Source organism: Castanea sativa, chromosome 4, assembly GCF_040712315.1.
Source record: "Castanea sativa cultivar Marrone di Chiusa Pesio chromosome 4, ASM4071231v1".
NCBI lineage: Eukaryota > Viridiplantae > Streptophyta > Magnoliopsida > Fagales > Fagaceae > Castanea > Castanea sativa.
This window is the reverse complement of record NC_134016.1, coordinates 9,404,198-9,410,293: the sequence shown is the minus strand read 5'-3', so window position 1 is coordinate 9,410,293 and position 6,096 is coordinate 9,404,198. Positions and strand designations below refer to the sequence as shown.

The window sequence follows — 6,096 nt, the reverse complement described above, 5'->3', positions numbered from 1 at the left end:
AATGGTAAGTTACCAATACGTATAGCTGCAGAATATGATGCTCCTGTTGGGAAGAATGTGTGCAAGCTTGTCAATCAAATTGGCCTACAAGTGCGAAGTAATTTGTCCAGTTACAACGTGAAAAATTGGAAAAATGTTGATGCTGCTACTAGAGATGTGGTGCTTCAAAATATCGCAGTAAATTTACATTGATAACGTCTAACTCGTCTTTGTTGTCACTAAGCATATTAAATTCATATAATAGTATTTTAATAATATATATAAACTTCATTTTACAGGATCAGTTTGAGCTACAAGGGGATTCCAACTTGGTAATGAAAACATTAAATACAAAATGTGGAAGATTATTGAGTTCCAGCTCCTACAAGTTGCATCAAGCTTATAAAAAGCTTATACAATCTCATGGTGCTGACTATGCAAGAAGCCACCCGCCAAAGAATGCCAAACTTGAGCTGTGGACTGAACTCATTGATGAGAGATGGACCAATAAGGATTGGCTGGTAAATTATTTATGCATATATTTTTATTATCCAATGTTTACTATATTATGTTGTAAACTAATTAGATTAATACTTAGATAAAGTAAATGTATACTGTTTTATTCATGATCTAATAGATATCTTGAATGTTGTTTCTTAGGAAAAATCAATAAAGAACTCTGAAAATAGGAAGAAAACTTCAGGCAAACATAGATGCGGGACAAAGGCACTTGCTGTTAGGGTTGATGAGGAGGTGCTATTTTTTTCATTTTTCTTAAACTTTAGTATATTACATGTTTTGATTAATAAGTATAACTATCTAACACTTGAATGTTAATTAATCAGACAAATAGTAATGACGGTCAAGTTCCTGAATTGGCAAAAATCTTCAAAGATGTTCATTTCAATCAAAATGCAAATATGTGGATACACCATGAGGATGAAGCTACATATGTATGTATATCATTCCATCCTTATCATTCCATCTCTATCATGTTTGTAAAGCTATAACATATGTATTATTAATGTTGTGATTGTTTGTTTCTTTCTCTTTTTCAAATGATAGGAAAATATTCTCAAAGTGCAAGAGGATCATTGTCAAGATCCTAATACAATTCCCCTTACACAAGAGGAGATCTCAAACTTGGTTTTTAAGAAGAAGTCCGGTGTTGTAAAAGGACTTGGCATGAGACCTTCTTCTTCTCTAGTAACCACCGCCTCATCTAATTCCTCAGTGGAGTATATTCAACAGTTAGAAAATGAGATCATTGAGCTCAAAGAGGCAAGAGCTAAGGACCAAGAGGAGCGAGCTAGGGACCAAGAGGCACGAGCTAGGGACCAAGAGGCACGAGCTAAGCAAGAAGAGGTCCAAAAGAATATTCTTAATTTTTTAAGGAGGAATGGTTATGATAACGCTCTTACCTATGGGGGTGGTTCAACTTCAAGTTAAAACATGTTTTGGTTAGTACTTTCTTTTAGAATTTGACCCATATTACATGGTGTGACTACTCTTAATGTATTGTTAGAAATGTTTCTTCTAACATAATTAATGTTTTTACTTTATGATTTTAATGTAGTATTGGTTTTATATTTGTGCAGATTTCTTATTAGTGGTTTTAAGAAGATTTACTTGAAGACATATGAGGACATCTTCCGTTAGTTCTAATTATATTATGCTACACTTTTTGTATTGTTATAAAACATCTTGAGTTATTGTATATGTTGAAAACAATTATTGTATGGAAGGAGTTTGAATTAGATACTTGTTTTATTTTTTACTTGTGGAATGTATGGATCTTTTTTTATAAATACGTTGTTGAAATAAATATATTATTCAAATGTGAGGTTTTAGTAATGTAAAAACAGGTTACAGGTTAATATCAAAACCATGAAAAAAATAAAAACAGAAAATAAGTTTTAGTGACGAAATATTTCGTCACTAAATGTAACAAAATTTTGTAAGAAATGGTTTTAGTGATGAAAATTTTCATCACTATATGTGCATAGATTTTCTTTAAAATAGTTTTAGTGACGAACTTTTTCGTCACTATATGTACCTGATAAATAGTTTTAGTGACGAAATTATTCGTCACTAAATATGATTTAATAAACTAAAGTGTTTTTAGTGACGAAATGTTTTCCTCACTGAATGGTGTTTTTAGTGAGGAAAACATTTAGTGACGAAACGTTTTCGTCTCTAAAAGTTAAAAAAAAAAAAAAAATCAAATCGGACTTTTAGTAACGAAATTTTTCGTCACCAGGACTTTTAGTGACGGGGTTTCAACGACGAAATGAATTTCATCACTAAAAATCCAATTTCATCACTAAAAGTTTTTAGTGACGAAATACTGGGATTTTAGTGACAAATTTTTTCATCACTGAAAATACATTTTGTTGTAGTGTGGACAACCCCAAATGTGGAGATGTCTCATACTAGGCTTACGCCCATTCCACAACTCTACAGGTGTTTTAGGAATAGACTTCAAAGGTACTAAATTCAGAAGATACATTGCAGTATTTAAGGCATATCCCCAAAAAGAAATTGGTAGAGTCAAATAACTCAACATGGACCTAACCATATCTAAAAGAGTCATATTCCTTCTTTCTGCTACACCATTTTGTTGTGGAGTTCCAGGTGTAGTCAACTGGGATATAATCTCATTTTCAGTCAAGTAATCCTTGAAATCACCAAGAAGGTATTCACCACCTCGATCAGATCGAATGGCCTTTATGTGTTTACCCAATTAATTCTCAACTTCAGCCCTAAACTCTTTGAACTTTTCAAAGGCTTCGAACTTCCGTTTCATTAGGTACACATAACCAAATCTAGAGTAATCATCAGTGAAAGTAATGAAATACTCATAGCCACCTCTTGCTTGGATTGACATAGGACCACATACATCTGAATGTACTAGTTCTAGCAAATCTTGGGCTCTTCTACCCTTTGCATTAAAAGGTCGTTTGGTCATCTTACCTTCCAAACAAGATTCACAAACTGGAAAACCATCAAAGTCCATGGGCCGTAAAAGTCCATCTTTGATTAGTCTTTGAATCCTACTTGAATTAATATGACCTAAACGCAAGTGTCATAGATATGCATCACTAGTAGAAGGAAACTTTCTCTTTAATGATTTCACATGAGAGTTACTATCTAATTCAGAATTGTATAATTCGTGCTTATTAGGAGTTAAAATATAAAGATCATCCACAATATTGCCAGAACAGATAAACACATTATCCTTCTTTATTACAACATTGTCTTTCAGGATAACACAATATCCATGTTTACCTAAGTAAGTTGCAAAAATTAAATTCCTACGAACATTAGGTACATACAAACAGTCTTCCAATATTAAAACCCTAGACTTAAAATATAAATTAAATACTCTAACAGCTACAATCGGAATCTTGCTCCCATCAGCCAAAGTAAGAAATAGTTTTCCCTCATTCAACTTTCTGGTCTCCTGGAACCCCTGCAAAGAATTGCAGATATGATTAGTACAACCTAAATCCACACACCAGGAATCTGTTGGATTCTATACCAAACATATTTCAAGAGGAAATGAACTTTTCATACCCTTATTCTTGGCAGCCTTGAATATTGGATAATTCCTCTTCCAATGTCCTTTCTCACCACAATGGAAACACTTTCCTTTGATTTTCTTTCCTTTGTTGGCAACCTCTAAGGCAATTTGTTTACCATCATTCCTAGTGAAGTCATTCTTCTTCTTCTTCTACCCTTGCCTTTCGACTTAGGTTGAGAAATAGAAACTTCACCCACATTGGCTTCAACATTAAAAGTACCAAGGATACCTTCCGCCGCCACTAACTCATTCATTAATTCAGACAAAGAATAAATCTTTTTGTTCATATTATAATTGAGTCTGAATTCCTTGAATGATTCTGGTAGTGACTGGAGTATCATATCCACTTGGGATTCTCCATCAATGTCGGCACCTAAAACTTCTAATGTGTTCAGATTAGCAATTATCCTAAGACAATGCTCCCTCACTGAACTTCCTGCAGCCATTTTGGTATTATAAATTTGCCTCATGGTTTCTTACCTTGTAGAACAACCTTGCTCACCAAACATCTCCTTCAGACTATGCAGGATGTAGAACTTGCTTCGGACATAATGAAGGAAAGGTAGGACATTTGAGATAGATGCTAGGATATAGCACTTGGCCATCTCATTAGATTTCTGCCAACGATCATATCGCTGTTTTTCCTCAAGAGGAGCATCTAATGAAGGAAAGGTAGGACATGGTTGAGTAAGCACATACTTGTGCTCTTCAGCAGTAAGAACAATGTCCAAATTTCTTTTCTAGTCAACATAGTTGGATCCAGTCAGTTTGTTTTGGTTAAGAATAGAAACAAGTGGGCTAAATGATGCCATAACAAAATCTAAAAATAATAAACATGAATATAATAAGTAAACTGGACATTATCAATTTAGCATATAAGTATATAATATGGAACCTTAATAAAACCATAAAATAATATATGCAATGACAACCCAATCTCATATTCAATATCCCTCAGCATAGAGTGAACATAGAATACTATGATTGATTGAGAACTATTCTCATTACTAATGCTATCATGATAACTCTAATCAAACACTAATAATATGCCGTTTTACATTTAGCCTCTAAATAATAATAGCAAGAACTCAGCATAGAGGATACTATAATACTTAGTCTAGTGTATACCATTGTCTAGAATCATGTGTAACCACATTTCATCTCTTTAACAGGCTTATTTTGTAGTACCATGATAAAACACCATCCGCATGGAATGCAAAGCTCGAAACTAAGACAAGGTGTTTATCAAACCACTATAAACCAGAAAATTCAATCTTGTAGGACTATGAAATAAATACTCTCCGCATGGAATGCTAAGTTCGAAGCAAAGACAAAGTATATATTTCACACTACTATGAACCAACAATGGAGGCCGTGAGATGCAACCATTGTATCTCTCTCCCACTAAATATTTTAAATTAAAGGTTTTTATTTTTAAAGATGAAAAACCATAATAATGCTAAACACGTTGAAAATATAATCATAATCTCATTAGGAATAAATTTCATTAAACTAGCAATAACATATATAAATATATATAACGTAATAAAAACCCTTATTATATATAAAAATTCACATTATATTATATATAATATAATATAATATAAAAATTAATATATGTAATATATAATTATTACATCTTTTATATATATATATATATATATATATATATATATATGACATCAAGACAACGTCCATCAAGACAATTACCATTGAATTGTCTTATTATATATAAAAGTGGGCCATCAAGGAATTGTACTCCAAGACAATCCAGGAAAGTAGGCTTTGTCTCATGCAAATTACTTGGTTATATATAAAAATACATGCAAAGCAATTGAATGCAAGCCGTGCCAAAAAGGAAACCAAGCGGTGCATTAAAGCTTCATACATGACAATTATGAATTTCAAAAACTGTATCCTCTACGCCATTATCACACACACGGCTCCTCTTCAATAGCATCATATCCTTGTACAGACACGGATATATATATACAAGTGATGCAATTCTCTTCATTATATCTAAATGATGCAGAAAATTGAAAGACAAAGATAACGGTTTTTTTAAATTATAAAATTCAATCACACGCTATACAATTATGATATGAAAACCTGGCTCTGATACCAATTGAAGGAAAAGATCTGGTTTTGTATCTCATACAAAACACATAGCGGAAGCAACAAACAAGGATCTATTTCATTCATGATTGATAACGTGCACAGTGTAAATTTCAGAATTTAAGAACAAGATAGCGTACCTTGGTGTGGAGAAATTCAAAACAAAATTAGAAGCACTTGGGAACACTTTTAATCTTCACTCCAATTCCACTTTATGCCTAAGATGTGTGGTCTCTCAATCAGTTTTCAATGGAGTATGAAAGTGTGTCTCACACTCTCTCACACACCGTTTCTTTTTTCACTAATTCTCATCAATAAAAATTCTGTATGTTTCTCCCTTTATAACTAATTGATTATCTAATTGGGCCTTTCCAATTGGGCTTTAGTGTGTGGATTGGAATGGGACCAAAAGAGACCAA

At 32.8% G+C, this 6,096-nt stretch overlaps 1 long non-coding RNA gene across 1 annotated transcript; it reads left to right on the top strand.

The window, feature by feature from the left end:
* The first annotated feature begins 301 nt into the window (after window positions 1-301).
* On the top strand, window positions 302-929 carry LOC142630935 (uncharacterized). The gene is made up of 3 exons (XR_012843469.1): window positions 302-500; window positions 640-732; window positions 825-929. It is a non-coding gene; the product is annotated as an uncharacterized LOC142630935 (long non-coding RNA).
* The last annotated feature ends 5,167 nt before the right edge of the window (window positions 930-6,096 follow it).